General features: G+C 45.6%; 1 protein-coding gene and 1 long non-coding RNA gene across 8 annotated transcripts in view; one reads left to right on the top strand and one right to left on the bottom strand.

The window, feature by feature from the left end:
• PRDM4 (PR/SET domain 4) overlaps positions 1-14,470 on the bottom strand; it is a 209,032-nt gene extending 194,562 nt beyond the window's left edge. For 2 of the 7 annotated variants that reach the window (XM_086953020.1, XM_086953015.1), the window contains exon 1: positions 14,321-14,423. The gene's annotated coding sequence lies outside the window, so the exon portion shown is untranslated. Of the gene's footprint in view, positions 1-7,695; positions 7,832-11,766; positions 12,612-14,311 lie in introns of those variants that run through there. The other 5 variants (XM_086953018.1, XM_086953021.1, XM_086953016.1 and 2 more) reach the window with 5 other exon arrangements.
• Positions 14,471-14,585: 115 nt separating this feature from the next.
• LOC147734733 (uncharacterized) lies at positions 14,586-27,273 on the top strand. The gene is made up of 3 exons (XR_015307536.1): positions 14,586-14,715; positions 22,547-25,375; positions 26,485-27,273. It is a non-coding gene; the product is annotated as an uncharacterized LOC147734733 (long non-coding RNA).
• Positions 27,274-27,643: the final 370 nt, after the last annotated feature.

Raw genomic sequence — 27,643 nt, 5'->3', positions numbered from 1 at the left:
GCTGGCATTATGTGAATGATGAATCCAACATGTGTGTGGCTCATTGACAGGGCTACTCCCTCCGGTTTACCCGGAGTGGGGGACGGGGGGCGGCAGGAAATTTTGTATGTATACTATGGCCCGGATGGGCGCACTCATCGACCATGGGTTTTAAATTTTTAACTTGGAATGTGCGTGGTTTGGGTACTTGCACCAAGAGACACAGAGTCCTTTCCTTCTTTAAACGACATGGGGTCTCGGTCGCCTGCTTGCAGGAGACCCATTTAGATGAAGACGGCGCACAGTGGCTGTCTAGGAAATGGAGAGGTCAGATCTTCCACTCCTCCTTCTCCACATATGCCAGGGGGGGGTCCTCATTTGGGTGGCCCCAGGGATCCCTAGCTCTGTCCAGTATGTTGAGGCGGACGTTGAAGGCAGGTATCTCCTAGTGCGGCTTAAATTAGATGACAAGGACTTATTACTCCTTAACTCCTATGCACCGAATATCGATGACCCGTCCTTCTTTTCTCGTATCCAAGATCTTGTAGCCTCGGATCTGGAGGCGCCCTTCCTCTGGTTCGGGGATTTCAATTGCGTGTTGCACCCTGAGCTGGATAGACATCCCCCTCGGGCGGGCACAAAGCCCCGTATGACGGCGCGTCTTCGGGAAGTGATGCACAATTTGGGGGCGCTAGATGTATGGCGAACTTGTCATCCCACTCAGAAACTATACACGTGTTATACTCTGACGCATGGTACCCATAGCAGATTGGACCGCGTGCTTGCGGCTAATCTCACCAAGTCTCTCACCTTGACGGTTACGCATCAGGCCAGATATCAGTCGGATCATGCCCCAGTGACGTGCATGGCGCAGTGGGCTGATCGAGCTGCCCGTCCCCGCACCTGGCGAATGCCCACCGACATTCTTCAGGATCAGGTGGGTAAGGACCATGTGGCGACTGCTCTGTCGAATTACATAGATCTGAATTGGGGGGGTGATGATCTACCCTACTCTACTAAATGGGAGGCCCTCAAGGCAGTGGTGCGTGGAGCCTGCATGGGCCTCGCATACGGGGTCCGGAAACAGTTCCTCTGAATTGCACGATGCGGAGGTTGTGCTTCAATGCACCCAATCCCGACCAGATCCTGACGCCCTAGTTCAGCGGACGGAGAAGGAGGCCAGGTGTCGATACACGACATCCTTGCCCGACTTGACAAATTCACATTGGGCCAGTATAGGCAACGCCTTCATCGCGAAGGCGACAAATCTAGCCGCTTATTAGCCTGAATCCTTCGTCGTGAACTCGCGCCGGAAAGGATAGCTGCATTACGAAACTCAAGTGGTGGGATGGTCCATTCGGAATCAGATATCCTTGAGGTCCTCCGTTCCCATCTACAGACTGTGTATGCGGCTGACCCTTTGGTTACGGAGGACTCCTATCGACCATACCTTCGAGATTTGGACCTCCAGACGCTGCCAGAGGCGGCAAAGAAGGATCTTGAATACAAGCTGACACTGAGCCAGATCAGCGCGGCGCTGGCCGCCCGCCCACGTGCTAAGACCCCCGGAGGTGACGGTTTCCCGTCCGAATTTTATCACACTTTCGGGAACGTCCTGGCTCCCCTCTTATTACAAGTTTATGATGAAGCGCTTGACGCTGGCACTCATCCACCTACCATGAATCAAGGGGAAGTTTGCATGATATTGAAACCGGGCGGAGATAGTTGCGATCCAGCGGCATTCCGTCCTATTACCCTGATTAATACGGATGCAAAGATCCTCACTAAGCTGTTGGCCACTCGCCTAGCCCCGCACATGACTCAATTGATCCACTCGGACCAATGCAGATTTATCACGGGGCGCAACACGGCGATGAATCTGCACCGCCTAAACCATGTCCTTCATGAGGTCCGAGGGAGAGAGGGTCCTCACGTGCTAGTGTCAATTGACCTAGCTAAAGCCTTTGATACAGTACATTGGGGGTATCTAATGGAGGTGCTCCAGAGAACGGGGTTCGGACCCAGGTTTTGCAGTTGGATCCGTGTGCTCTACGGGGCGCCCCGTGCCAGGGTTCGGCTCGGCCCGCTCGGAGGAATGATCCTTGGGGAGAGGCACCCGTCAGGGTTGTCCTCTGTCCCCTCTCCTGTTTGCCTTAGCGATCGAACCCCTTGCAGTCTCTGCCCGTGCAGACTTACAGCAATGGGGAATTACGGTGGGTGACACTGTCAATGTGATCTCACTCTATGCCGACGACGCACTATTCTATCTAACTTCCCCCTCTGAGGCCCTTCCCGCCTTGATGCGGACCCTGGACCGCTTTAGTGCGGCCTCTGGGCTGCGTATCAACCTCGGTAAGTCCCTGGTTTTCCCATTGGCAGGCTGTGCTCCAGACCCGAGCGTGGATATTCCCTGTGTGGGTCTACATTGCGAGCAGGAAGCGTTCCGCTACCTTGGCATACAGGTGGCCGCAACCGACGAGACCCTGCTGACTCACAACGTCGACAGAGTACTCCAAGCTCTCCACAAATCGGTCACCTTTTGGAACACACTCCCTCTCTCCCTTATGGGGCGTTTGGCGATCGCCAAAATGGTGATGCTTCCCAGGGTCTTGTATGTCTTGCAGAATACCCTGTGTCCGCTGCCTCCGAGTGTTTCGTACACTCGACTCGCTCCTTACCTCCCTACTCTGGGCGGGCGGGCGTAGCAGAGTCGCTCTGCACACAGTAACCCAGTGTTGGGAAGAGGGAGGCCTCGAGGCCCCGAGATTTGACTTATATTATTATGCGGCGCAACTTCTCCCAGCTGCAAGGTGGTTCGCGGACGAGGAAAACTGGGAACTGGCACTGCTGGCAGGCACGGCGGACACCAGGGCTCTAAGGGAGGCCTTGATGCAGGGACAAGGCGCTGATACAACTTTGCCATATGTAGTGCGACACACAGCAGGAATCTGGCAGCGATTCGTCGAGAAGGTGTTAAGAAGGGCCCCATTCCATAGGGAGCTCCCAGTGTGGATCTTAGGCCCCGGTACTCCAGATAGAGGAGAACATGTCCTACCGAGAGTGGCGCTGTGGCGGATGTGAGACCCTGGCGGACCTCTACCCAGGTGACTCTTTTGTGTCCTTTGAACGGGCTACAGAGCTTTTTGGGTTGAGTAGGGGGCAGTACCTCCATTACAGAGGCCTCCAGGACATAGCCAGAACAACGTGACCCCAGTTCCCGGAAGCACCTCCGCTGACTTATACTCTTGACATCATTTTATCCTGTGGTAGAGGTAGAAGGCTGATTTCCCTGCTCTACTCGGCCAAGCGCCGTGACTCAACCCCCCGACTGCGCCGTCTTGGGCGGCCTGGGAGGCAGATTTGGGGGTGGAGTTGGAACCGGAACAGCGTAAACGAATCGGGCTCATGACCCGTAAGGTCTCCTGTAATGCCGGATTCAAACTTATACACTTTAATTTTGTCCACCGTGCCTATATGACCCCGGTCACCCTGAATCGCATATCTGCTGATAGACGACACAACTGTCCTAGGTGTGGTGCGCAGAAAGCAGGATTTTTCCACCTAGCGTGGGAATGTCCTCTGATCAATGCCTTCTGGAGGGAAGTAGTGGACCATATCGGTCGTGCCACGAAACTTAGAATTGCGCTAGACCCGCTCCATTGTCTCCTGGCTCTAGTGCCCAGGCCCAGAAAGAAGAAGCTGTCTTATAAATTTTTACAATTACTGCTAGTCTTGGCGAGGAGGCGCGTGGCTATAACCTGGATGGGTCAAGGGGCTCCCGAGATCTCCCTCTGGCTGAGGGATGCCAGAGAATGGGCCCTAGCTGAAGAGACGCATATGCAGCGCACTCGCCGTGATGGGAAATTACAAGATGATCTGCTTGCTTGGAGAGTGTTGTGCATAGAGGGGTTGACAGATGATGATTCAGATGCCACCAGCGCTGAATTATTCACCCCTGATGAGTCTGGATCAGAGTATGTGGAGGGGGGAGCCGGGTTGAGGGGTTCAAGTCCTGTGTAGTACCTCACCGAATGCACGCTACTATTCCTTGGTGTGCATAACTGTGATTAGCTCTGATCCCTACAGGTCTTTACTGCATTATAATGACTGTCCCGTTATTGGGCCTCACATAGATAGCCTGATTCTTTAAATGCTTTTTTAATGATGCCATGCTTAGGGGGTTTGTTTCTTGTTTTATGTTGCACAGAATTAAAATGAACACAAAAGGAAAATTAGTTCCGAATCCTTAACGCACAACTGAGTTATTCTTTACACATGCTCTGATTTACGCCGCCCAGCATCCGGGATGTGGGCCTATACGGCTGTGTATAGTCCTGGAAATTGCATGTCAATAACCTTGCATATAAGTGGTTCAGATGACCATGTACAACTGTGCCTTTTTTATGAGTACGCAATAAAAAAAAATTTTTTTTTTAAAAGACGACAGAGGGCTTTGAAGCCTCCTCCCTTTATATGCGGATTACTTAGCCATCCTGCTTGGAAGAGGTAACAACACTTCTGGCCAGAGCAGACATTCTTTCTGCCCTCAGAGAGCGTGGGGTCTCACCTACAGGGGGTCTGAAACCAGTCTATGGTGGCAGGCTGGCCTACATCAGTCAGCCAGTACATGAGCAGGTAGTGGGTTTTCAGGGGGCACCTCTAAGGAGCACTCTGGGTGCATGCATTAATAAATCCATCACTGGAATCAACGTGAGCGTATTAATACGAGATGTTTGATATCAAACATTTATAGTTTCAGTGAAGCCATCATGTCGCTGGGGAACTCGTAATCACCAGTGCCCAGGACATATACTCAAGGTGGCTTCCCTGTTCACTGGCAATGTCTAAGAATCCGCATAGATATCATAGGGACAGATCTGCTCAAGTAGCTATGTCCTTACATGTAATATAATTCACTCTGCCTTAGGGCAGCCAGTACATGAGCAGGTAGTGGGTTTTCAGGGGGCACCTCTAAGGAGCACTCTGGGTGCATGCATTAATAAATCCATCACTGGAATCAACGTGAGCGTATTAATACGAGATGTTTGATATCAAACATTTATAGTTTCAGTGAAGCCATCATGTCGCTGGGGAACTCGTAATCACCAGTGCCCAGGACATATACTCAAGGTGGCTTCCCTGTTCACTGGCAATGTCTAAGAATCCGCATAGATATCATAGGGACAGATCTGCTCAAGTAGCTATGTCCTTACATGTAATATAATTCACTCTGCCTTAGGGCTGTAAGGACTTCTGTAGGTGTGACATACTCAGGACTCGAAAAATCATTAAAATGTTACTAGACCTGCAGGTCTAGTTAGCTCAATAATCTATTCGACCTAACCTTAATGTACTGGACCCATGAACTGGTCTCAAACTGTGTGATCCTAGGCAAATATTTTGTCTTATGGAGCCGCCTTTTTCTTTATTGTCACATTAGAGAGCACCTTCAAACATGCAAGTTCACTTTTTCTGCTGAACAAAAAAACACTTTATACCAGAGCGGCCTTCCAAGGTAGTTGAATTTTGGCTGACTCCAGCGAGAGATTAAAAAGTGAACGAGTAGAAGGGACTATCGAGGTAGCAACAGTTGCAAATACTTTAAGGGGCATAAAGCTCCGAAGGTGAACCTTATTTGGCATTAATCAGTATTTCGCGAATTTGGTCCAAGGTTGGAACCCAGCTAGGTTCTGGGTAGCGGCCGACGGAGGCAGACTTAAGAAGCTTGAAACATTAGATATATTTTCGATCTTGTCCTCAAAGAAGTCTGCCAACAAGTAGCATAAATGTTGAGAGAGAGGGATTTTTGAAGTGCAAGCACAGGGCTTTGTAAACTCGTTGAGCACTTTATAAAGCTCTCTGGTAGAGTTACCCACCTTCTCGATTTTGCCAGATATATACCTTCACCTGGAATTCCTGATATGAGCATGGTATTGGGATAATGCCTGTTTCTGAACAGCTCTTTAAGCAGGGGTTTTAGTGTGGCACCAGCGTCTCTTCTGCCTTTTAAAGCCAGCTTTCAGAGTAGCCAGTTCTATAGAAAACCCTGGGGCATGTGGCATGGAGGAGGTATGGCTAGATTGTTTAAGATGAGCCATTTACTCAAAGACTGAAGTAAGAGCGCTACAATAGCTAGAAGGTGTTTCATTAATATCAGAGTTTGGAGTCATGTCTCCCAGGCTGAATACCTTAGAAAACATCTAGCATTCCAAGCTCTATAGAACGTAGGACACGCATTGGCCAGCTGATGCATGACATCCACCCTGCAAATTTGAAACCTAATCAGATAGCAGTCCGTCCAAATGAGAGGGAGAGGATATTCACTCTTTGCAGAGGTGGTGAAAAGCATATCTATGGTATGACTTGCCACATTTGCTGGACCCGTAACAATCAGACTTCCTTAATTTCCATCCACAGTGGCACCTACATTGCATAGAGTTATGAAAGACCGCACTAACATACGACCACTCAAAATCTGCATCAGACAGTCCCAGATTAACCCACTCCAACACCACATAAACCAATAACCCCCAAAAGATCATAACAATATACTAGTCTCAAACGTAGTTCTCCACGCTGCAAGAAATTAGGTTGCAAGGAACAGATGAACCTATTAGGCAAATAAATAGTACTCAGTTTACCAACTTTGTAAGGGTGAAAGCGGGGGGATGCTGGGATTTGGACTCGCGTCAGCAGGTCTTAGCAGAGGTCAGTGGTGAACATTTAACTCACTGAGGAATCCAGACTACACTCAGCCATTCTTAGCAACTATTTTTTGCCTAACGTGAGTGCCCTTGATTGGCGCGCAACTTCTAGGTGGCTGTTATGCAACATACAGAATTGTGGCTGGAAGAGATTATTCTCTACAACTGTCTAACATTACAAGAAAAATACGATTTCCACTCCTATAAACAGTGTAAAATATAGTAAGCCTAATTTATTTCTTGATATAAAATAAAATCACTTTGCAAAACAATTCCTCCACTCAAATAAAACAAGAGACCTAGAACATTGAGTACATTTATGCGTTAGTCCAAAATGAGATTAGTCAACATTTGGATGCCCAAAAACATTAGGGACGGGGTCTCATAATGGCGTGGTCTGCAAAACTGGCATCTCTATCTAGGTAGTGTAGTCATATAAAACGAAACCAATGAAAACAGTCAGTCAAGAATAACAGAAGTAGTACCTTGTAAATGTAAAATTACAATTACAGGAGGAAACGCTGAGTAGACTGTTGCAAAATACAGCAATGGGGACATCATTTTTATCAGAAGAGCATGCAAGACGTGGCTGCACATGCACTGAACAAACTTGATTGACACCTGAACAGAAGCACGAGTTGAGATGTCCACATGGTTTCTAATTCCTTTAAAAACAACAGTCAATCACCTTTTTTACGACTCACGTGTACTTACATATGTTTGAGGTTACTGCACCATGTCTTTACAAATGTACATAGTACTCTTCTTTTATATGATACCGTATCCATTGGATTTGAGAAATGATTTCTTAATTTATAGAACGACCCTGCTACCCTATCATGAATCAAGTTCTAGCCACAGGCTGCTACCCCGCAACCTGGAAAATGGCAGCGATTACGCCCCTTCTAAAAAAAACAAATTCAGATCCCAGTGAACCTAATAACTACTGCCCCATAGCCGGTCTCCCTATCACCGCAAAAGTACTAGAAAAACAACTTAACAGAGTGCTTACAGAATATCTCGACGAAAAGAATCTGCTGGATCCATCACAGCTTGGTTTTCGTCCGCGCCACTCGACGGAATCGGCATGTCGCTGTTGAAGAGATCTGCAGAACTGTAGATGCAGGGGGAAGGGCGATCCTCGTACTCCTTGACCTATCAGCCGCTTTTGATACCGTTAAACATGCGGTTTTGGTACAGAGGCTGAGGGATATAGGAGTCGAAGGGACCGCCCTGTCCCTACTGTCCTCCTTTTTGGAGGTAAGGGAGCAGCAGCTGTTCTGGGACGGCATGCAGTCTAAAAGTTTTCATCTTCCCTGTGGTTTCCGCAGGGATCTGCGTTATCTCCTACCCTATTTAATTTGTATGTCACCCCTCTGGCCGAAGTAGCAAGGAGACATGGCTTTGGACTGGTCTCGTAGGCTGATGACTCACAGCTCATCATTTCCATCACCAATCAATCAGAGACCACAGCAATTAGGTTCCACGCCTGCCTTACCGACATCATGGCTTGGATGTGTCAGAGCTATCTAAAAATCAATACAGAGAAGACAGAGGAGATGGAATTTGGGCCAGGCGCACCTCTATGGAACCAGACCTGGTGGCCATCTGAGGCCGGAGAATGCCCTCGCCCGGTGGAAAAGGTCAGAAATTTAGGGATCATGTTCGACAACAAGTAACATTTTGGTGCGCAGGTGAACAATCTCATCTCTTCACGTTTCCTTCGTTTAAAGATTTTGAGAAAAATGTTCCCATTTTTACCCAAAGAGCTTCAAAAAACAGTGATGGTGGCTTTACTCCTGTCAAAACTGGACTACTCGAATGCACTGTTTGTAGGAATTTACAAATTCCAACTACAAAAACTGCAGTCTTTGCAAAATGAGGCAGCCAGACTCCTCCTGGGGCTACACAGAGGACAGCCAACCTCAGAAGGAATTAGCTCACTTAACTGGCTGCCAATTAGACAGCGCATTGAATTTAAATCTTTAACATTAGTATACTTTTAAGGCAATAAACGGAGGGAGCACTGCGGACCATCAAAAACTGTTCACACCATATGTTCCCTCACGGACCCTCAGGTCGGCCAGCCAAGGTATTATAGAAACCGTTAAGTTCAAACGAGCCAGATGGGGTGTGTGGTAAATGCTTCTATGTATTTTCCCTCTCTACCACTGTCATCAACATTCTAATCAGTAGAGCACCACAGAGAAGTAGTTTACTACACATCCTCTCTCCTTAGAGAATGAGAAAAGAAAGAAGAAAACATAGACAAAGATACCTCAAGTGTGACATTTGCATAAAAGTACAAAAATGAAGTACACAAATAAATAATGTACAACAAGTACTGCATGAGGTATGATTAGCATGAACAGAAAGACTATAATCATAAGTATGAGCAGAAATAGAATAACATGCTAAATTTTGGATGAAAAGAAACCACTAAATGCTACTATATGCCACATCCCCTTCCCTTAGAGTAAAAGCATGGCATAGATGAATAAAGAGCAGAGTAGCAAAGAAGATCACGCTCACAACTGGGTACACCAGAGAGAAAAACCCCTGAAAAACAAAGGCGAACGTAGACACAGACCCTTTACAAGCTCCCCTAACAAAACAATCTGACAGAGAAAAATAAAAACTCCTCACCCAAAGTTCCACCGACATGAAACCCTTGGCCACGAATCTCAGGCAGGTAGACTTTGACAGAAGCAGAGTGTCAAAAAGCAACGAAGTTAAACAATCTCCACCAAAAATAGGGAACACAGGGTACTAATACTTAAAAAAATCACAACCTCCCCAAAGTAGGGTACACTACAGGAAAGACAAACTGGGAACAGAAATAGGGCAGTGACTACCCACAAATCAACAACCTCCCCTCAAAAGGATACACCACAGGGTAGTGAACCTGGAAACTGAGATAGGGCATTGACTACCCTAAAATCCACAACTTCCCCTAAGTAGGGTACACCGCAGGGTAGAAAACCTGGGAACTGAAATGGGCATTGACTACCGTAAAATCCACAACATCCCCTAAGTAGGGTACACCGCAGGGTAGAAAACCTGGGTGAGATGGGGCATTGACTACCCTAAAATCCACAACATCCCCTAAGTAGGGTACACCGCAGGGTAGAAAACCTGGGAACTGAAATGGGCATTGACTACCGTAAAATCCACAACATCCCCTAAGTAGGGTACACCGCAGGGTAGAAAACCTGGGTGAGATGGGGCATTGACTACCCTAAAATCCACAACATCCCCTAAGTAGGGTACACCGCAGGGTAGGAAACCTGGGAACTGAAATGGGCATTGACTACCCTAAAATCCACAACATCCCCTAAGTAGGGTACACCGCAGGGTAGAAAACCTGGGAACTGAAATGGGCACTGACTACCCTAAAATCCACAACCTCCCCTTAGTAAGGTATACCGCAGGTAGAGAACCTGGAAACTGGAATGGGCATTGAATAGCCCCATAACCACAACCTCACCCTAAGACACAGACCCCCAAAATAACACCTAGACTAATAAAAGAAACAGTTTCACTGACCTCCCTCACAAGTGTCAACAACAAAACTGAGTGCCCCACGCCAAACCCACAAACGAAATGACAGCAGGCATTGTAATGACAGTAAAAGTGTAAAGCTCCCCACACAAAGCTCACAAACTAAATAAAAGTAGGCATTGTAAAAACAGTGAAAACGAAAAACTCCTCACAAACTTGCTTTCAATCGGCCCCCCACCCCTTACACACAAAACGAAATAAAAGTGAGCATTGCAGGCAGAGATAAACCTTCCACCCCAAACCCACACAAGACCTCACGACGTTGCCATCGGAGAATAAAGAAATGAAGTTCCTTCAACGGGCAAATGGTGAGCAGCGCTTCCAGAAAGAAGAGATACAACATCCTCCCAGATCGCGGATCAGTTCACAAGTCGAAAGTACCTCTTGAAGACGTGTAAGAAAGAATAGTACAAATGAATTCAGGAAATGCATTTCATGAAACAGTATTACAATTGTCCAAGTCCCTACGTTTATCTTTCTACGACCCTCGTGATGCTGGTGTGGTAACACTTTTGCTCCTGTCACTCTCCAGCTCGACAGCAAGCTCATTAGATATACATATCTCCGTTGTGCAGGTGAAGCCAAAAAGAGAGATTAAGAACTCTCATGAAACTGTGGTTGGCAGACAAAAAAAACGTGGTTGGCGGTGATGAAACACTATGTTCACGCACATCATGGCGGCACGCTTCTTGACGGCGCGCCGAGTGGCTCTGGGCACGCAATTGCATTCCGGCGTGACTGGACAACAGAAGGAAACAAGAAGAGAAGCACGTCATGCAGGACGTCAGCCTCCGTGCAGCACTGGAAGAACGATGAGGTGCGCGTGGGAGGGTTTTGAATTTCAAAGATGCACTGCCGTTCGCCATAATGGTGGCACTTGAGAGAACAAAACGGCAAAGGAAAAAAAAACTCAGTCACTTTCAAGAAAGTGCCAAACACTCCTGCAGGCTAAAACACAGGGAAAGCCCACTGGATACTGATAAAAGTACAAGTGCCCAGTTTAAACACCGTAATGTTTCTGCGCCGAGTCCCCTTCCAACAAGCGCCCGTTTGAATGCGCAGAGGCAACACTTTAAATATCCCCAAGAGCAAAGACAGACCGGAGGCGCTGTACATAACCCTGTCCAGCCTGTTGAAAAGACACGCCTCAGCACTTCTAGTCACAGAGCAATGCTGAACACATAGATGCATTAGGTCACGAAAATCGCCGCTATACCAGACACTCCTGAGTCTGTTCAGGCGCTGCAGACTCGCAGGCAGCAGCAGGACAAAAGAACGGGCTCACTGACAGACACACCGGCAATGTCACTGTTGTTTTTTCCCACAGAGGAAAACGCTGGCAAACTGTTTTCTGCCGATCAGACTTGCAGACAGTGAGTCCATACAAGTTGCTGAAGCAGCAGAACAAATCCCACGCAGATTGCCAGAAGACATCAAATAAAAATTAAAAAAAATAAACACATGCCCAGGGTGCAGGCTGTCTAGATGAAACACGACACTGGTGGGGTCAGCTGGGCATTACCTTTCAGTATATGAACGAATTTTTCCACAATCCTTGATGTCTTGGGTTCTTTCTTTTCTTTGTAGTTGCTTAATTCCTTGTTGATAACTGCACGCGCAGATTAATCCAGTTCAAAACGTCGCCAAAATGTGGTAAAGGAAGTGACAGGAGTCCACTGTAGATATAGGTTCCTTTAATGTAAGTTCCTTCCAAGATTACAGGTACAGAAGTAAGACAGATAAAACCCCACCAGGAGCCAGCTCTCAACAGCTCAGCCTGAGTAGATCAACTGAAGAGCCAGAGAGTCACCCCAGGCATTCTATGATGTCATCAACATTCTAATCAGTAGAGCACCACAGAGAAGTGGTCTAGTTGTGCCACCATTGCGTGGTTACTGTCTACTTTGTTCCAGGGGTCTTTGGTTCCTCTGGTGTACCCTTTCCTGGGGAGTTGTTTTGTTTCTCGGTTTTAAGGTTGCCTTTCTATGTGTACCCTTTTTGGGGAGGTTTTTAGTGCACGTCATGCACTAGTTTCTTTTGCAAGGCATTCCTTTTTCTGTAGGTTCCTATTTTCATCTTATTGTGCTTATTTCCACCTGCACTGATTTTCTCATTATGTTGTTACACCCTGCTTGATTTGCCAGGATCGCTACCTTGTTTTATTAAGGAGGGTGGATGGGCATGTTATATAATTTGCATTTAGTTTATCTGTGCATCTTATGTTTATCTTTCTACATGCCTCTTTTTATTGTCCTTTGTTTCTGCTTTCTTGCTTGAGTTTCCTGCTTTTCAATATGTCCCTTTGATTAGCTTTTGTGTCTACAGTCTCCTCTGAATCCTTCTGCTCCGTCTTAACTTCTTTCTTGCTGTTGTTTGTTAACGGAAGAGGATGTGTGGTAAATGCTTCTATGTATTTTCCCTCTCTACCACTTTATGAGAATGTCCTGTGACATCATGGAATGTTGGTGTGCCTCTCTGTGTAAAGATTGTCAGTTGGTCATCTGAGGCTGAGGAGCTGGTAGCTCTCTCCTGGTGGGGTTTCTCCCTACAACTTACTATCCTGTAACCTGCCACCTAACTACCTGTCAATAAAGAGGGATCTTCCACTACACCTGGACTACGCATCCTTGTTTGTGTACCACAGGGTGGCCGAGCCATAACACACTGCGCGGCCAAGCTTTGGAACAGACTGCCTCTGTCCCTGAGACATCAGTCGAACCTACAGTGTTTCAGAAAGAACTTAAAAACATGGCTCTTTACAACTACATAGGCTATGCTCCCACAATGCTCCCACTTTCCTTTTCCTCTACCCTCACACCTTAGCGCCAAGACGCCTCGGCATTTGAGCGCTTTACAAGCATTTAAACATACACATTGCCTACCAAGTAACAGCACCCCTGGACATATTACCAACAACGTATAAGGGGAACGTCGTCAAACCCATCCCCCTTCACAGAGCCCAATCAAAACATGACTGTCAAAACACCAGCACAAGCCAAACAGACTGACGCCATATGTAGAATAGACTCAAATCTTCCATTTGCCAGCAAAAGATACAAAATGAGACCCTCAACACTTCCAATAGGCCAAGATATTGGTAAATGCTGTGTAACAGCTGTAAACCTTAACAATATGCAATATGTGTGTTTGCAAAAACAAGGCTGTTTTCCAGCACTGTGACTGAAGTCTGGATGTTCTGTATGTGCTCTTCTCATGCATACAATTTGTACTTTTTTTTACCTTAGAAATTAATGAACTTAGCTGTATAAACGGTTTTATCCATTCTGAGTCAAGGGAGAAATGCATTGATACATAAGAGCCAGTGATCTCCAACATTCGTACCAAACTTCCAAAACAACTCCGCCCTACACGACAGAAAGGTACCATGTGGTATTTATCTTCAGCTCAGAAGAGCTGCTGTCAGAGTTAAAATCGCTCTAACTCACTAATATTGCCCTAAGCAAAGTAAACGCAGTTATGGGCCAGGAAGTGGAGAACTCTTTGGGCAGACTTGGAGAGTGCTGCACGTTCCCATAACTTTCAACAGCAACAGCTGAGCTTTAACTTTTTAACTCATAGTACATTCAACAGTTCAGTGGAACAACATATCCTGCCATGCAGTAAGACACTACTAACACAAGAACAGCTCTCCCTGCAGAATCTGTTATTAGGAGGCTCTTGAGCTGGCCTAGTGAATATCAGTTCTCCACCTATACTTCTTTATTTCCTTCTGTGTCTCTATCACTTCCGTTTCTTACTTTCTTCCCTCATTTGCCTGGTTATACGCCTCTCTGTTCATCCTCTCTCTCATGGTCCCCAAAATGTCCCTATTTCCCATTTTCATATCCTTTTCCTCTTGCCCTTCCTTCTTTCCTTCTCACTTCATTTCCTCTTCCCACCACCCATCTCCTCCAATCTTTTCCTACAGTTTGTTTTATTTCCTTCCACCCTTTATCTCCTTCCGCCACCACACACAGCCTCCTTTCTCTACATCCTTCCACTCTACGCGCACTATTCAAGTATTCCTCGCTCCTTTCCCCTCATGCTTTCAGATTAGGGTGACCAACCGTCCGTACATTTCAGGGACAGCCCGTAATTTCGGCCGTCTGTCCGTTTTCCGTGAAGGTTTCTTTAACGGACGCCATTTGTCCGTAATTTTACCTGATGTTGGGTGCCAATTGTTGGGCCAATCATGTGCCTTTCTATCACCAACCGTTCCTCCAATCGTTGCTATGGAGAACAAACAAAGTGATCTAGGATTGGCTTGAAAGCCATCAGCCAATCCTAGAGCTTGTTAGTACACTGCAGGTGTTCTTATTGGCCTGATGCGTCAGGGCCAATGAGAACAGCTACGGTACTACCAAACATACAGAGCACGTTTGAGCCATTAGCTTTTGCATTTTTGAATCACCAGTCTGCCGTGGATTAGCCGTTTCCCAGCAAACACCTACTCATTCCGATTTGGTGATCGGTACGTTTAGTTGCTGCTTTCTTTGCCTCATGAAGCGTGATGTGGGTTTATTTTCAGTGTATGTTCACTATGCCTCACTCTTTCAGGCTACCAGAGACTGAGGCATAGTCTTCCGAAGGGGAATCAATCACGGTGTTTGTGAAATCTACACAAGGAAACTTATGTGTTCGGGATGAATCTCAGTGCGGCATTCAAGGTTGTGTCCAGTGGAGAAAAACTTGTTTTGGGGCTGTCTGACTAGAGAATTTTTTGTGGAAAATAAAACCTGAAAACTTTATTTTATCTTCAGTGGACGGCACCGATTACCACTCATTTTCACTACTCCACCGCCTAGCCGCATGTTGTAAATGAGAAGTCCCAGGTGCAGATCACTTCATAAATACACATCCCTTCTACAGAGATTAAACTGCCCCTCGTGGTATACATATTTAAAAGAAGATGTACATTTGGAAAAAAAATGAATAAAAGACACAGGTCCATCCTGCAGCTGAAATGGACTCATGCCTTGCCACAATGTTAATATTAACTCTGACATGCTTCCTGGCTCACGTACACTTATTAGATATACGTGCATGTATTCCCATGGGAGAGATGAGACGTTCGTCCACTATCTTTACAAGACCTTCGTTAATGGGTTGCTCTCAATTATGTAACCTGTAAAGCAGTAATATGTGTGATTACGACAACACCATTTTATAGGCTGTCCTTAAAAGTTCTACTCCTTAAAGAACGAGAACCAGCCCCCCCTCAACATTTTTAGTAAATTCCTCCTATTCATATGTCTTATTATTTAAATGCTAAGAGGCTGATAACACAGAGGTTTTATCCAATCTGTTTTAGCACTGAGTATGGAAACAAGCATTTGCAATGCAAACAGTCTCGCCTTTGGGACCTTATAAGTATTTAGTGATGCAGCATATTATCGCACAGTAGTGCAATGTAGATCTCTGTGGCTGTAAATGTATCACTGTGTAAGCGCTCTGACAAAGAATCAGTTGCAGCCCCCTCTAAAATTTTATACCATGAGGTAGTTTAACGGCTAATATAAAGTAAACTTGCACACCCATGGGGAGAGTAAATAAAGTGCAGAGGAGCTGTTGCCTATATTAAGAAGAGCCAGCTTTAAAGGGGTACTTTTTGAATGTCAAAAAGTAGAGAAAACTGGAGCTGACATCATCAGACAAGAAGCTTTATGCATGCCTGTTGTTGATGATCTTTAGAGAAGCAGGGCTGTACTAACTAAGAGGTTTAACATGACTTCAGTGGAGTTCGGCCTGTGGTGAAATCCAGCAGCCCAAATGAAATACTTGAACAGATTGTGTGTAGGCCACCGTGCTTGTGTGCCCCAGTACAGATCTGCATGCTTTTACTGAAAGCTTGCAGAAAGCCTTGTAACCTCTGATTACAATGGTCTCTGTAATTCTTCGTATGCGTATCTCCCCCGCCCCTACCCTCCCAAATTAAAGCAAAGTTTGGATTTAATGAAGCTGACAATCAACAAGCAGCGATATCTGATGGCAGCTGCACCCTGATGGCAATTTAATGAAGCGTTTCGGCTGGTTAATATGTAGGGAAAAGCTATAAATATATCACTGTGTAAGCTCTTCGTCATGATCACAAATGTCACGCTATGTCACATTTTCATAATTCATTCCTGGCAACAACTTGATGAGTTTGACATATAAATGACAGCACCATAAGTGTGCATAGCTTTTGAAAGCAATCACTCCATTCATTTCTTAGTTGTAATTTAAGGCATTGTAGATGGTACAGCTGTTCCCTATTCCAACAAGCATCTCGTCCCATTCCACAGCAGGTTATGTAAGCAATTTTTGTGTAAACAGAGGCTCAAGAATTGCCTCAAACAGTCCACAATCAACTACATAACAGGAATAAGTGGATTATAAATTAACAGAGCACCCGGTTGCCTTGAGGTTAGCTACAATCTCTCTAAATCTACATACATGAATACACACACTTATCAATGCACTGTATAATAGACAAAATGTAAAATATATAAAAAAAATAGGTAAATATATACCTGCAACTGGATAATTTTCTAATGGGCCCCTCCAAGTTCCTTCTTCGGTCCAATGCATTCAAAAGGAAGTCGATGCAGAGCGCGTGCCGCCGTGTCAGTACACCTTTAAAAGGGGTGTTCATGGCTGTTCGTTAGTGTAAATGTCAGCGCTCTCAAGGCTTCTGATCTTTTAGTCCTGTACTTCTATGTCTGGCCTGTTCTGATTTTTATACGCGCACACACACCCTTTAAGTGGGCCTGGTGTTCAGCACCAGCAGTTCTAAAAAGCAGGTGATGAGACTGGTCCCTTCACTGTCTTTCATGTGAATTTCAAGGAGAGTTGTTCTTTTATAGTGTTATTTCAAAACCGGAGCATTTTCCATATGCTATACTACGAAACCATGGCTATTGCTTATTCATGTTGTGCATCTAAAACCCATTGACAAAGCCAATAGTACTGGCTTGTTGTAAGGGTAGTGTTACTTGCTGAATTATATACCTGGATTTAATGACAGAAGTTCCAAATTGCCAGTCGGATGGCAACCTGAGAAGCTAAGCATTTATTATTATTATTATTTTATTGCATTTATTGAGCGCACAGCTACCCGGAGGTTTCCCGGCGCTTGCCTTGGAAACCCGTCCTGGCTTTTCCCTGTGAGATAGCCCCTACAGGGCATCCCCAAGGTGAAAGCCAGGCATCCCGCCGCAGGGGGGCCGTTGTGGCGATTAAGCAAGCTTAATGCCCAGAGTAGACCCCCCAGTTTTTCCATCCCACTTAAAGCCCTGTGTGTGTAAATATATATTTTGCTATTTTATCTATGTAAATGCGTGCCTATGGCAGGATCGCCAGCCTGAGCCCCCTGCCCTCCTCCCACTCTGTCTCCTCTGAGCATGCTGCCGGCCTTCTCCTGCGCTGCTTGGAAGAGGCAGATACATTATTTCCAACGTTACATGTGCCTGTAAAAATTCTGGAAACATGAGCAGAACTTTCAACAGGGCTTTGGTTTGCAGGAGGACTTGACCTTTGTTCTAAAAACCGAGACGTACTTAACATGAAGAAAAGCTTTGGGACAGTACTCTGAAATCCGCGACAGTCCCGGGAAATCCGGGACATCTGGTCACCCTACCACAAACAACGTCCATACCACCACCACGTCCCTCTTCAAACGTGTCCTTCCTTACCACTCATACTGAAGCCCTTTGTAATAGCAAATGTAATTTAAAAAATACGAACTTGCACTTGGTTTCATCGCTACCTGGTTACATTTATAAAGCACCTTGTGCCTAAGTGAAGCATTGGGACGCTTTAAAATGTAGGTCTGGTGCGAAAGGGATAAGTACAAGGTAAGCACGGAGCTCACAAGGTAAGAATCGAATGGATGTTTGTGTAAGGAGACTTTCAGCAGCTTTCTTCATTAAAATGCCTGTTGGACCTGGCCCTTTTGGCAGGTTCACCCCAAGACTTTTTGCTTTTTCCTAGCCCGTTTCTGTGACCTGGTGTTGGTGATTTTAGGCCTCTGCGCACTTTTTCACTGTGGTACAGTGTAAAGTGCGTGAGCTCTCTGTGTATGTGAGGTGAGTGACCTGCCCTCCCATAGGAATGAATGGGGAATATATATGCCCATGGTAGTTCCTGATGTGTGGGGAGTGCAGGGTCGAGTTTGGTATGAGAGAACTCGTGAGACTGAATGCTGCGCTATGGTATATGCGGCATGGTTGTGTCTAGTCTAGAAATGCCACTTCTAGAAGTTGGCATATTTGTGTAATTTGTGCCTGGTGTGTGATTGGCTGGTGAGCCTGGCCCAGGAGTGCCTGGGCCTGCTTGTGGATTGACTGTCTGGTTTGAGGATGACAGGGGCTGGGGAGCCTCAGGAGGTTGTCTGAATCAGCCTGTGGATAAAAGGCTGCATCTGCTGCCAGGGAAGTGGGAGGAGATGGCACCTGGGAGTGACTAGGGCTGTGCCTGCCTGACCACAATGCTGGCTCCACCCCCCGCTGGGCGACTGTCACCTCTGTCCCTGATACTGACAGGACTTCCCTATAACCAGTTCTAGCTGGTTCTCACACTGCCTGCACAAAGACTTCAAATACTTTTTTCTGTATAAGAAGGAGCTGTGTCCCCTTCCAATTTGTTCTTGTTTCCAACTTGAATCTGCCAGGGGCTTGGGCCCAGGGGAATCCCTCGGCCCTGCCCAGCCCCTGGGTGCCCGGAGGACTTCTGGGGGACCCCTCTGCCTGTCCTGGAAGGATGGGGGACTTTGCTTTACCCTGGATGGACTGCTGATGTCCTGGACCCTGGAGACCTTTTACTGGGTCCCCTTTGCTTCCCTTTGCTGGACTTGTGGACCTTTACTTGTCCCTAGCGCTGGGAGTGCTTTGCTTTCACCCCTAGCGCCTGGGGGCGCTTTATCTCTGATGTTAGCGCAGGGAGCGCTTTAAATTTCCTTTAGCGCTTGAGAGCGCTTTATTCCTGCTCTAAAGCGCCTGGGAGCGCTGTGGATTGTCATTTTAGCGCTGGGAGCGCTTTATTTACTTTGCAGGTGCCCACCCTGCTTATGGTGGCCCTAGCGAGTGCCCGCCTCGCTTATTTGCTATTTTTATATTTTTACTCGAGGGAGCCCACTCCTTGGTAAATTCCCCCCAGCCTCTGAGTCCCTGAAACGGGCCGCCGCACTGCCCGCGACGACCCGGAAATGCTGGGTCGGCCGGCCAATCCTAGCGCGGCCCCCTCGGAGAAGGACCGGAAGTCCCGCCCTCGGGGGGCCGCCGCACGAAGGAGGAAGGCTGCTGGTGCTTGCGGGGCTCCCATGTGCAGAGGGAGCCCCGGGAAGATGAGCGGAAGCGGGGCCTGCTGCGGGGCTCCCGTGTGCTGAGGGAGCCCCGGGAGAAGCGCAGGAGAGCCCCTGACTGACGGCATCATGTGCCTTATTCTTAACACCGCTGAATGTGTAGGTTTATGTATCATGTGTTTCCCTTTACTACTCCTCTGAATGTATATTTATGTATCATGGGTAATGTGTTCTTTCCTAGACCCCTAAATGCTGTGTGATACTTAGGTGGTTGTCCTTTTTAGTACAGGTAACCTTCTCCTAAGGTGTTTAGGGTTGCGTAGGTGGTACTTACCTGTTCCCAGTAGTTACTGGATGTGATTTATAACTGTTACTTTGTGCTACAGTGATTTTTATATTCTTTTATTCTAATTTCTGACAGTATTTCATTTCTACTAAGTGCTGATTCTGACAGTGGCCCATGTGGCCCTGTCCTGTAAATAATCCCTTGTGAATATTGCCTGTGCCAGTTGGCACCATGTACCTTATGTGATACTATCTGATGTGTTCTTACAATACAAAAGTTATTTTATAATAACCTTGTGTGGAGTTCCTTTTGTGGTGTGCCTAGGATGTTGTTGCTGTTGTGTGCTGGCGCAAATGCTTTACACATTGCCTCCGAGTTTAGCCTTGCTGCTCGTGCCAAGCTACCAGGGGGGGGAGCAGGGGTTATCTTGGCGTGTGACTTCCTTGCTCTGACTAGAATGGTGGTTTCTGCCTGGCTTTGGCGTCCGCCTTAGCCTACCAGAAATAGCCAGTTCTAACAATGCCTCATTACGAAATAATATAAACGCGTATAAACATCCAGAGAGGATGTGTCCCTGTAAAGGTAACTGGTGCCTGTGTAAAGCACTCCAAAATACAACTGCCCAGAATCATAGAATGTTGTTGGGTCAATGCAGAGACTCGATTGCGAGGATGTGACGTAATGGCCAGAGCCACCAACTTTGGCGCCTGGGAACTAGGTTCAAATTTCGGCATCGGCCCAACATTCTGCTATTCGGGGAAAATCCCTTCATCTCCCTGTGCCTACCATAAACAAATGCGTTCTCATGTAAAGCAGTCCATTACCTTCTGTTGAGTTACCGCGATGAAAAAATAAGGGTTAACGGATCTTTTCTCGCTCCCCCAGGTTGGTATAACCTGGTGGATATCATCCCCTGGCAGTGTCCCCACGACCCCGAAGAGAATATCGAACCACAGACCATTCGCTCATGGGGCTATATGTAAAACACCTTTTTTTTTTTTTTTTTTTTTTTTTTTATACATCAAAACAGCCAATTAGCTTATGCTTGGACCATCGGGTAACTAAAACACAGTACCTTTTGTGAATAATTGTGGAAGTTATTTATACAATAAACATGCCCATCGACTATTGACTCACTTTTGGCCAGTAGAGACCTCCAAGACCCTACTGTACCTCTGTCCGCCCTAGTACTTCCGGGTCGTATCGTGGCCAATCCCAAGGCTGAACATTTTCTTCGAGTGGGCACGACTCGAAACATAGACGATGACCTAGGATTGGAGAATTTTTGGCACCTAAACCAATCTTAATGCGCTGTGTGAAATTCCGATGTGCTTATTAGCTGTGTCGTCCACGCGTGCCTCTGAGGTGCAGAGACAGTATCTGTCTCACACGTCGTACTATATAGCTGACAGGTGGGCTTCTGAGTGGATGTGTTCACAGTTTGAAGGTAGCCTCTGTTTCTGCCAGAAGCCTAGCCGTAGGTTGACCGTAAAATCTTAATCGGCTGGCATAATTTTCGCAGTCAGCTTATTAAACGAGTGGTGTGCGCGAGCGCTGGAAACCAAACACCCTCCTATCCAGATCACTTCCTGTTTTTCCTTGTGGAGTGGGAGACTTTTGGAGCATGCACCAGATGTAAGGCAGCGTGCGCATGTTAGTGCGCAATACTTTAAAAACAAGCATTTGCAATGCAATAGAACTCGTATTTACGTGAGTCCTATTGCATTTGAAACAGGGGTGCGGGCAGGCTAAAAGGCATGAATGGGAGGGGGGCAGAGAAATCACAGACTGCAGGAGGGGGCGTGGGTGGGGGGGACACAGGAAAGAAAATAGTGTTTCGAGTAAAGGGGCCAGTAGCCCTGAAGGATACAAATGACTGACATGGCTGTCATGGGGCCAGACTAACAAACTTAAAAACAATCGGAAGGCAGCATTTATAACCTAAGCCAATGAAGATGGTCCGGAGAGAAATTGCACATGCCCAGGATAAGACCATGTTTGCAGAACCAGGGCAGGTTTCATAAGTACAGGAGACAGTATTCATTTAAGAATATTTTAAGATATTGGCACCATCAAGGTGAAAACTTTAAATGTTCCTGTAGGCAAGTCCGCCTCTGACTCCTTATTCCACGTTTGTTTAAGTTAGTTTAAACATTTCAGTTTTACAAATGCTGTGCTTCTCCTATGCCTCAGTCTCCGGTGACCAGATCAGCCTAAAAACGGCTGACTCTCCAGTCCCATATTATGTTTAGGCCTAACTATGTTGCGTGATAGTAGCATGCACAAGTTGTGTCATCGCATCCAAACATAACTCCACATACTGAGTGCCACAATTTCATCTTACCTGCAACCAAGCTTCCATTCAGAAGTATCCAAAGTAAGTAATTGCTTGCTTCATCATAATGTGACATGGGTTTTATGTAATTCTTTTACACTCTTCTTGCTTTGTCACACTCTAAGACTCCCAAACTGAATAGGCGAGCCATCTAACAATTTTCTGTTACTTTCTTTAAATGTGCAGCAGTGTTTACCAAGTCAGGTTGACTTTACCGCGCTTTTCTCACTCTGTTTAAATTAAGAGCACGGCATAATTGCTTTTGGGTTACCAGCTGACACTTTAGTTTAAATTTGCAGTTCCAAGCCACATTGTGGCCATTGTTTTCTTCACCAATGGAGATTTTCTTTGCGTGCTTATACCTTTTTGTGTATTTTATTTTTTTATTTTTTACATTTTAGGTCATAGCTGTAGAGGTGACTCTGGTGTCCCATGCTGTGAAGCATCACATCTCCTACCGCTCCCTGGATTGTGGCATCAAGCTAAGCAAAGTAATGTATCCCGACTCATCCATAGCGATGGAAGCCTCTTGTGGCCGCACAAAGGCCTCGAGCATCACTCTGAATGTGCCTGCACCTCTATCGTTGCAGCGAGCACAAGAAGACTTAAAAGATGGATATTTTTCCGTTTGCAGTGACGCCTCAAACAAAGGTAACATTAAACTCTATCCACTTTAGTTGCTGCACTTTAATTTCACCTCCGGTGTGGCCTACACTCTGCTGGATTTCTACGAGGATGCAGCAGAGACTGCTACAGCTATTGCACAGCAGATCACAACAAAATTAAATAACCATGGTTTGAAAATGGAGCACGTCGCGGCATGCTGTGGGGACAACGCAAGTGTTGACTATGGACAACATCATTCTGTTCCAGCATTTGAAGGGAGCAAATGGAGACCTTCTGCCTGCAAACTGTTCTGCCCATATCCTGCATATCTGTGCTAAAAAAAGCTATTAATGGACTTTCAATGGATGCAGAATCCTGTGTTCTAAAAGTCTACAGTCATTTCTCTTCTTCTACAAAGCGGACAGCGGGGTTGAAAGGGTTTTTCACTTTTGTGGTCCTAGAGTGGCAGCCTTTGTTTCGGCATGTCCCAACACGGTGGCTCACATTGTTCCCAGTCACTGCGCAACTCTTGAAGTGCTGGGCAGCACTAAAATCCTGTTTCCTTTCCCTTGGGCCAGAAAAAACACCCAGAGCAATATGGGATTTTCTAGGACTTGAAAGTGGGGAGGCCGCTATGTCACTTATTTTGACTTGTACTTATGTTTGTTGTCTATTTACTCACATACTATTGCACAACTTAATTTGTAGTGTCAGTAATTATTGTCCTGAATTTTGACCCTCCGCCCTGAATTCACACCCATGCTAGTTGGTCACCCTATGCTTTCTTTCACTGTCACATTTCCAATCGCATCTACTTTTTATTATCCTATCTCTTCCTACCCTGTGTAAAGCCCTCTTATACTTATCCTTCTTCCCCTCACTCCTTTCATCGCTACTTTCACACCCGCACTTCTTCCTACAACCCCTCTCATCCTACCTACTCTCTCTTCGCCTTTCTGTGGTTACACCTTTCGCTCCTTACTGGTTACTCTTGAATGCTCAAGGTTTAAAGATACATCTGCGGTACGTGAGTGTGGATGGGGTGAGACCGGTGGTGAGATCGGGGCGTCATGCGATGGCTGGAAGTGGGCACGCTAGAGGGCACTAATGTACACAAGAGGAAAAGTGCGAAAAAAGGCAAGAGTAAACCTAGAGATCACACATAGTCTATGAATATAAAAAATAGTGCTAAGTGGATCGACTGGATGAGGATGTCAGTCTTCTGCTGCCACGTTCCCATAAGGCATCGCTATCAGTTAAAAAAATTCTCCCAAATCATTACGATGTCCTCTTGATTAAAAGCCTCTCAGTTTTAACTGCAATCTAATTACGGTCAAGTGTATGGTACAAGGTAATTTACTGTAAAATCCTGGCCACGTGAAATTCTTTCCTGTCAATACTATGTAAAATTGCGTGCTTGAAACCTGAAAAAACACGGTCTCCTTTTGGACATAAAATGTTGGCAAGGCATTGTTCTGAAGACCAGCTGAACGAAAGCAGTTCATCTGGAGCATATAAACTCACACCGTGTCATCACCAACACACGTTTCCACTGATTAGACACCATAATGCGTTCCATAAGTTACACACGTGGTTTGTGGCCATGAAACCAATTAGATAAAAAATATCAGATTGACAACCGTTTGAAACGGGAAAGCTGGGGCTGGGAAATGCATCTCAACAACATGGGAAGAAGTTGGATCACTTGGGGCAATAAACACGCTGCACAGATGTACTCATCGGAGAACTTCGACTAATGTGCCCACCTGTCAGCTACTTACACAGATAGCCTGTGAATTCAGACTAATGTCCATCGGTCTGTTGTTGATCTTTTAACGGCAGCCATTGTCCGTAAGTTTAGCCCTTACGGGTCAAGAAACAACCAATATCACCACTGAACATATTCCTGGAGTGCGATATACTACTAATGTGCATGATGACCTGGGATTGGAGCACCGGAGGTGGCAATTTTGCCAATCCTCGTGTGACATACAGAATTTTAAAGTGTTAATTGGCTGCTGGGTGCCCACGTGCCTTTGTCGGAGCCATCCTACTCCAGTAGTTGGGTGGCTTACTTGCGCTCAGTTTGAAGAGGGCGGGGCTTGTAGAGCACAGCAGTCTAGAGCTTACTTATTGCAAAGAAATTGCACTAGTGGCCTGCCGGTATACATGCATTCCATACAGTACAGTTAATTCTGTTCTCAGATCCTCTTTGTTGAGCATAGGGTAAGCATCCACAGTGGTATTCAGTGCTTGCTCAGGGAAGGAAATATCATATTTAGCAAACAGATCACTTCGTAGTAATGTGGCACTCACCAAATGCTTTGTAAAAGAAAAGTGTTCCTTTGCCTGCATAATTATAGTGTCACATATCTCTTTGGAAATTCGGACTAGACTGCTGATGTCTTTTCTGCGGTTAGAGAAAGTAGAATCATTTGGCAGTGTGCTGTCTAAATTGTCAACCCCTTCTCTGACTTTGTTCATGGTGGTGACAAAGTCGTTGATAGCTGTTTCCACATCGATAGTATCTATTTCACGTTTTTGTAACTTTTCATACAGTGCATCAACATGAGGCATTATTTTATAAAACAAAAACAGCAAAAACTGAAACTCCCTGTCTTGCAGTGGTCTAGCAAAGCCAAGGGCCTCATTCCGGCTTTTGTAGTCAAACTGTCCATTGGCTTCTATGGTGTCTAAACATTTCTCAAGATCAACCCTATATTGGTATATTAGGCTGATTGTACGAATCTGAAAATTCCAACGAGTTGGGCCTCCCTTTGGAATCCTTCTGTTAACAATGGTATGAAGTACCTCCGTTCTTTTGGGGCAGCGTGAGAAGAATGCTGCCATTGCTCCTACATCCATGAAGAATATCTTTGCCTCCGAGATCTTTCCTACTGATTGTTGCATAATCAGATTTAGTTGGTGGGCTTAACAGTGCACGTAATAGGCATTATGGTACACATCTCTAATTTTTTTTTTGTACTCCACCGGAGGTCCACTCATTACTGCAGCACCATCGTAGCTTTGTGCAATCAGTTTTTGTTTTTGAGGCTGCACTGGAAAAATCAAGTTTAGTTCCTGTAGAATAGCTGAAGAAATGCTTTCTGCACAAGAGTCTCTTAAATGGGTGAAACCATAGAACCTTTCCACAACTTTGTTGTCACTGTCAAGGTACCGAAAGACTAATACTGACTATGTTTTAGTGGCCACATCAGTGGTGTCATCAGCCTGAATAGACTCAAAGTCTGTGTTTTTCAACTCTTGTACGATAGTGCTTTTTACAATCTCTAGCATGCACTCAAGCAGTTCATTTTGTATGATTTTAGAGGTACCCTTGAAGCCTGTAGCACTTGATAGATGTGCTTCCATTTCATGGTCTATGCTTGCTATTAAGTCCACAAGGCCTTTGAATATCCCAGGATTTGCAGAACCTTCCAATTCATCATGCCCTCGTAAAGCCAGTTCAAAAGCACCACAGAAACGAATGCAATCAATGATTTTTGATAGTACGGGTCTATTTCTATCAACTGCTTTGTTGTGTTTCTTTATTGTTTTTCGGTAGCCCTCGCTTATGTGGGCTTCAATCGGTGTATCTCCCAACATTCCCAGTCTTGTCAGGTTTTCCATATGTATTTTCGTGTGTGCATGCTTTTTTACTTTATCTGACAAATGCTTCAAGTCGTTTACTCCTTTTTTTGACCAAGAAGCTTCACCACCAAACAGCAAGCAGGGGAAGCAGAATAGAGTATTTGTTGAAGCACACCCTGTAAGCCAATCAACTTTTGTGTACCAGGTGTTTGAGAAAGAACGTGTGTACATCTTCCCTCTGTCTTGGGAAGTTTGGCGTAGGTTTAGGTTTGGCCGGTGGGGTCCTAGTTGTTTTACAATTAGTTTCTCTTCACGTTTCAGTCCATTGAACGGCTTTCAAGTAGTTGCTCTACTGTATTCATGGTGTTACCAATGTTAAAGTTACCTGTCAATAATCAAAGTGCAAAGTATGAGGTTTGGTGCATGTAGACGCCACCCACCATGTACAACTTTTATAGCCCTTAACTACTAGAATGTAAAATATAGCAGCAGTTCCCTTACCTTAAACGCTGAGGCTGTTGACTGTTGTGCAAGCAGGAAAGAAGGTTGGTGCTCTTCTTCTTTGCCTTGAGGCTTTCCACTTTACCAGGCTTTACCAGATGCTGAAAAGCAAATATAACAAAATGTAGTTGTGTCAACCAAACACATAGACTGTTAATCATAAAGAACCACAGGCCTAGGATCATATATAAAAAAGATTCATCCTGTGACATCAGTGTCAAGTTGTGCAGCCTACAGGCTTCTAAGTAACATAACATAATGTGTATTTGTAAAGCGCACGTTCACCCATAGGTCTCTTAGCACTGAATAACATATGTTAATTGTTACCCAACTCAATGGCACTCATTTTATCATGGGGATATTACTCTTTCAGATGTTTCACTGGATGTATTTTCTCTTCTGACTTCTTAATAAAAACGCTCTGGAAAAACAATCCGCTGTACTTTTTGGTGCACTTTTATATAGCACAGCCACAAACTCAACCCTGAAGCACTTTACGAGAAACCCTGGTTACATAACACAAGGGTACAATGTGAGTGCATCTACCATGGCCAGGCATTAGTGACCAATCCACATACAAGGATGAAGACAACAGGACACATATTATACCTATAACACTGGCTTGCTTCATCCCTCTACACAGAGCATGTAACTATCAAGTGTGTGATCGGTGCAAAGTGTACCGGGCCTTCTGGGACATTTCTCCTGTTGGTTCGGATTATTCACATAAACATTGTCTTTAAATTGCTCTGTATGATGGCTATCGTTACATTGTGATTTAAATACTAGGCCGAAAAATT

Source organism: Lissotriton vulgaris, chromosome 1_2, assembly GCF_964263255.1.
Source record: "Lissotriton vulgaris chromosome 1_2, aLisVul1.2, whole genome shotgun sequence".
In the NCBI taxonomy this organism is placed as follows: domain Eukaryota; kingdom Metazoa; phylum Chordata; class Amphibia; order Caudata; family Salamandridae; genus Lissotriton; species Lissotriton vulgaris.
The sequence above is the reverse complement of the archived record's forward strand: the minus strand, read 5'-3'. Positions and strand labels throughout refer to the sequence as shown.